The sequence below is a fragment of the Myotis brandtii genome, unplaced genomic scaffold (assembly GCF_000412655.1).
Source record: "Myotis brandtii unplaced genomic scaffold, ASM41265v1 scaffold61, whole genome shotgun sequence".
Taxonomy (NCBI): Eukaryota; Metazoa; Chordata; class Mammalia; order Chiroptera; family Vespertilionidae; genus Myotis; species Myotis brandtii.
The window spans coordinates 288,509-294,659 of NW_005370318.1; the positions used below are offsets into that span (position 1 = coordinate 288,509).

Here is a 6,151-nt window from a genome sequence, read left to right on the forward strand (position 1 = left end):
ATAAACTACTTTAAAAAAAATTACTCTTTATCCAATTACAGTTTACTTAGATAGGCCACGTGGTTTGTTTGTTTGTTTAATTTACTGATTTTTTTGGAGAAAGAGGAAGACAGAGAGAAACATCGATTTGTTGTTCCACTTATTTATGCATTCATTGGTTGATTCTTGTACGTGCCCTGACCGGAGATAGAACCGAAACCTTGGCATATTGGGACGATGCTCTAACCAATGGAGATATTTGGCTAGGGCTACATTTTTCTTTCTTTCTTTCTTTTTAAATATGTTTTTATTGATTTCAGAGAGGAAGGGAGAGGGAGAAATAGAAACATTAATGGTGAGAATCATTGATCTGCTGGCTCTTGCACGCCCCCTACTGTAGATCGAGCCCGCAACCTGACTGTGACCTCCTGGTTCATGAGTCAACACCCAACCATTAAGCCACCTGGTAGAATTTCATTCTATCTACGCTGCTAATTCAAAGCAAAAAAAGGAAAGCTGGAGTAGGGAGGAGAGGAAAACATTTTTAAAATATACATCAGACAAGAGAATTTACAAATAAACATGTTTTATGTAAAATACAGCCTCCCTCTTAGTGATTCAGGGAAGTAGTGAACATTAAACAGAGAATTCAAGGAAGATTTCTTTGAGAAGTTTAGGCAGTTTTGAATAAAATAAAGCATGGAACTGACAGAGGACATGGAGGCAGAAGAATGCTCTAGTTGGGTGTGAGGACAAGCTGGCTGCCTTGGCTAGGAAAGAGGCAGTGGCAGAAGTGACTCGGACAAGAGAATGACTGGCAGCCTGCCCAACAGAGCACGTGAAGAAATCAGATCTGCTACAACAAGCTCCCAGACACTGGGTTTCTAAGCAAGGTACTGTCGAAGACTCAGAACAGGGCAGACCTTGGAGAAAATCAGCCCCTCACTTTACAAAAGGGGAGAATGAGGCCCAGTAGCATTAAGTGACTTGCCTGAGGTCTCAACAGTGAGTGGAGCAGCTGGGACTATAGCCAAATCCAGATCAAATCCCTGACTGAAGAGAATCTGACATTCATGTGAGGGATGGGGGAAGGGGAGGACCAGGACACAAAATAGTCTAGTCATTCAAATTCGTCCTGATTAGAGCCCAGAATAGGATTATGCTGGAAAAAGGCCATGACAGGTAACAGCCAGGGAAATGACCTAAGACGTTTAGAAAGAAAAAACCCACTAAGACTTAGAAATAGATTAGAAATGTGGGTTCAAAAGGAGAGAGACAATCATAAGAAATGATCCCCATCAAAGAAGGTCATCTTCCCACCAGCATTCACCTTTGTGAAGCTCCCATACAGAGATAAGCTAGCAGCTTCCATTCAAGTTCCAAGCGCTGCCTTTCCCAGACCCATTTCCAGAACCTAGAAAACCAAAGATTCGGACATTCCAACACCTGTGACCCTGCTGACTTGGGATAGCTCAGGCTCCCTACCATGGTAGGATAACAGGTGAGGAATCAGAGAAACAAGCTGGATGATTATATCAGCTATGAAGTATGATATAATGATTCTATGTCAAGAATTATGTTTGAATTTAAGCAAAAAATATTTAAGCATTTAAATTTAACAAAATATAAATAAATGTTGACGGAAGGAGACTTGACTAGGGGTCATGAACACATAATACAATATACAGGTGATATCCTATATAATAAAAGGATAATATATAAATTGACCCTAACAGCAGAACGACCAGAATGACTGCTCGACTAGTCACTATGAGGCGCACTGACCACCTCTCTTGTCCTTTTCCCCAGCCATCAGGCTCCGATCACCGGATGGCAAATGGGGAATCGGGGGGATGGCAGGGGATGCGGGCAGCGCCAGACCAAGGCCCCTGCCCCGCCAGTCGCCCCACACACAGAGGGCAACCCACGGTGGGGGCAGGGCCGGCGATCGGTCGGGAATGGCCAACCTCTCAGTTCCTCCTCCCAGCTGGCAGGCTCCAATCACTCAATGGCGAACAGGGAAAATGGCAAACTGGGAACCTGGGTAGGTGGCGGCAGGGGGCGGGGCCAGCTGCAGGCAGCCGGAGAAGATGGCCCTGATTGTAGGCCAGGCCTAGGGACCATACCTGCGTACGAATTTCGTGCGCGAGGCCTCTAGTATTATAGAATTGTATGCCTGAAACCTGTATCATTCTATTAACCAATGTCACCAAAAATATTCAATTAAAAAATTGTTAAAGTTTAACAAATATGAATAAATTTTCAAGGGAAATAGAAAAAAATTGAGCAGCTTTTCGTACCTTGTTTTTAAAGAGAGCATTCTCATACATTGTTAGTGGAAGTATAAATCAATGCATCCTTTGTGCAGGTCATTTTGGCAATATTCATTAAAAGTCTTAAAAATAAGCACGTAATTTGGCCTACCAATTACATATAGGAATTTATCTTTGGGAGATAATAATGATCGGGCTAAATATGTTTCTACAGAAAGCACTGTTTATAGCAGTAAAAAGCTAGAAACTACCTTGACATCTCAGAATTGGAGACTAAGTAAGTTTTAATACATGTACAAATGGCAGTAACAGGCCTACAGCCATTAAGTGAGCTATCATGGAACTTGAAGGGGAACACCCAGGTTTTGGAAAAGGTGGACAAAATAAATAAATAAATTTGACAAAGTACATAGAAATCAAAGTCCTAGAGAAGTTTTAGCCATGGTTTTTAAAGCTAGATGCTAGAATAACTGTAATTGAGTATAACTAGTAGTACTCAGAAGGAGATCATGCCTTGTACAAACTTTAAGGGGTATGTGTCTGGATAAAGAGAAAATGGAACGTAATACAAATAAGCATAAGGTTAGCATAAGGCTAACCACCACCTTCCTATTTTCACACAGAAATCTTTGACTTTGTGTACAGAACCTCACTACTCAAAATATAGTTCAGTAACATTAGCATCACCTGGGAATTAAAAATGCAGGCACTCGGGCCCCACCCTAAACCTACTGGATCAGAATCAGCATTTTAGCAAGACCCCACCCCCAAGTGACTTATAAGCACATTCAAGTTTGAGAAGCAGTGGTATAGAACACTTGGGTGCACTGTTCATAGCAGTACACAGATAAAGCACCAACCAGGCAAATAAAGAGACAAAGTACCTGTTCACTTTTATTTTATTAGGTACTGCTCAGACAGACCTCCAATGTTTTTTAATGAATTTGGTACTTACTAATGACCAAATGATCTAAATATGGATCTATTTCACTTCCTAAAATAACACAACTTAGCTCTAGGGCTTTCATGAACATGAGATATAATATAAAACAGCTTAGTTGTTCTGAAAATACAATTCAAGTTCCAACACTGAGTTCAAACACTTCTCCACATGCCCCATTAATTCCTACAGGTTCCTGGGAGTATCATTAAATCCCCCAGCATCCCTAAGAAGCAGGTGCTTGGCAAACTTCCAATCTCCAAATGAGATTCAGAAGGATGTGGTCCTAAAAATGCAGTATTTTCCTCTGGCCTTGTCCTGCCAATGTAGTTTCTCAGGCCCAAACTCTCTCCCCCACTGAGGCCTCATACAGCTGCACACTCAAGTACTTCTCAAAAGGAAGAAAGGTCAGAGGTGTCATTATCCCATAAGCACTTGGGATTCCAGCTGTGGAGAAATTAATCTGATTAAGGGGTTCAGGCTGAGAAGCCCTGAGTAAGATCTAGAAAGGCAGAGGGAAATACAAAAGAAATAAGCTACTGAGAGGCTCTTAAAAGACAAGAGGTCCCAGGTATTTGTAGATTTTAAGGTAAGGGTTGGGAGCAAGGCTTGGCAGATAGGTGATGGGAGAGACAAGGATCCATCCCTCACCTGCACCCCAGGGACAATAACAAAAAGAGTAATAAGACATTCCTCCAAATGATCTCTTTTCTTGATAAAAGGAAAGAAGTAAGCCAATGTAGGGAGGAAGCTTTTGAGCTGAAAGCAAGACTAGAAGAATCTCCTGAGAGCTTTTTTTTTTTCCAATACAGAAAAATAAAGCAAAGGAGAAAACAGTATTCATCTAACCAGAATGTTATAGGAAGCAAACCACCAGGAGGATTAAGAGTCCTGTGAATAACCAAAGAAATGAGAGGTGATTCCTTCCCAGTTTAAATCCAGCACTTGGGGCATCAGATAGTCCTGGACATGAAGCCACCTCCAGTGTTAGGGGAAGAAAGGGAAAATCTGTACAGCCACCCGTAAGCAGAGCAGTGTCCAGAGGTAGAAACCAGGAAAACGCCTGGGAATAAGGCAAGCTGACAGAGAAGAGTTCCAGTTAGCAGAAAGATAAAAGATAAAGTAGACACAGGAAAGAAAACATGCAGACACCCCTTTAGAAGGGAGAGCCTCCCTTTGGGCAAAGCGAATTCAGGTATGACTATAGGAAGGATGCTCAGGAAAAAAAAAAAGGTCACAGAAGCAGAGAAAGTGCTGTGCTAAAGATACCCATTCATCAAAGGAAGAGCCCTAGCTGGTCTTGTTCAGTGAACAGAGCATCGACCTTAGGACTCAAGGGTCCCGGTTCCATCCCAGTCAAGGGCGCATTCTTGGGTTGCAGGCTCAATCCCCAGTGGGTGGCGTGCAGGAGGCAGCCGATCAATGATTCTCTCTCATCATTTATGTTTCTTTTTTTTTTAAATATATTTTTACTGATTTCAGAGAGGAAGGAAGAGGGAGAGAGAGAGATAGAAAAATCAATGATGAGAGAGATCACTGATTGGCTGCCTCCTGCACACCCCACACTGGGGATCGAGCCCGAAACCCTTGTGGGCATGTGCCCTTGACCGGAATCGAACCTGGGACCCTTCAGTCCACAGGCCGACACTCTATCCACCGAGCCAAACCGGCTAGGGCATCATTTATGTTTCTAACTCTTCAGTGTGCAGCTGTATGAGGCCTCAGTGGGGGAGAGAGTTTGGGCCTGAGAAACTACATTTTCAAAAAAAATAGCTCTTCTAACTCTCTCTCCCTCTTCCTTCCTCTCTGAAATCAATAAAAATACATTTAAAAAATCTTTATAAAAAAAGAAAATACAAGTGCTAAGACTGATATCGGTCTTAAAATAAAAAAAAATAAATAAAAAGGAACAGGGAGAGCACCTACAGGGAACTGAGGTTCCAGAAATGGAAGGAAACTGGGGGGAGGGGAGGGGATGTTTTAGATGGCAGAAGAGCTCAAAAACCATGGACTACCACCTGGGAATGAGAGAAATCAGAAAAAAAGATGTACCCTCCCAGATTTAAGAAGCATCAGGAAGGTGACTGCACCCTGAAAATTGTGTATCCAAAGGGGTGTATCCCATACATTTGGGGAACACAAGAAACAAATACACCCTCAGACATGAAAATGAGTCTCCCTCGGGAAACAGGATGTTCGATTTGGGGAACTAATGAAAAAAGGTGCAAACCCAAAAACGGTGGCTGGAAGAGCAGCGAATTCCCTTCTTTGTGTAATTGCATATATGTACCCTTAAACTTCAGGACTTGGATCTCATTTCCAGTCGTATCTAGAAACGAAGTGCACCTCAGATTTGAAGGGTTGAGGAAAGGAAGCAGCCCTTAAATTTAAGAAATTCTGGGAAGCACATTGCCAGATTAGGAGCCTGGAAAAGGGGGCTTGGATTTGTGGAAATATAAGTACCCCAAAACTTTGGTTATTGGACCCCAGATCTGAGAGACTCGCTAACAGGGCGAAGCTCCAAATTTGAAAGGGAGTGCTTACTCAGATTGAAGGCTCGAAAAAAGGAAGCGTCTTCCCAGTTTGAGGAGCCTAGGAAAGGGGGTACATCCTCGGTTTGAGGGGGCTTTGGAAACTGAGATAAACCCCCCTGGGCTGGAGCTTAAGAAAGGGGTGACCCACCCACATTTTCAAAACTAGAGAAAGGGGACACTCCCATAGTCGGGCTTGAGAAAGGGGTGTGCTCCCCAGAATAGGATAAAAGAGTCAATTTTCAAAAACGCATTCCCAGAAAAAAGGCAATAGCAAAGGCTGGTGGTGGAGGTCTCCGGGCCACAAAGCTCAGGCTCTGGCCCTGGCGCTTACCGCTTACCACCCACCACCACCACCACCACCACCACCACCACCACCGGCTCCCCGGTGATGGTGGGGGCTTGGCGCCAAAGACAGCCACCGGCCC

At 43.3% G+C, this 6,151-nt stretch overlaps 1 protein-coding gene across 2 annotated transcripts in view; it reads right to left on the bottom strand.

Annotated features, from left to right (window-relative positions):
* Positions 1–6,151, bottom strand: part of PHF20 (PHD finger protein 20) — a 124,274-nt gene that overhangs the window by 117,783 nt on the left and 340 nt on the right. The gene's annotated exons all lie outside the window — the stretch shown is intronic.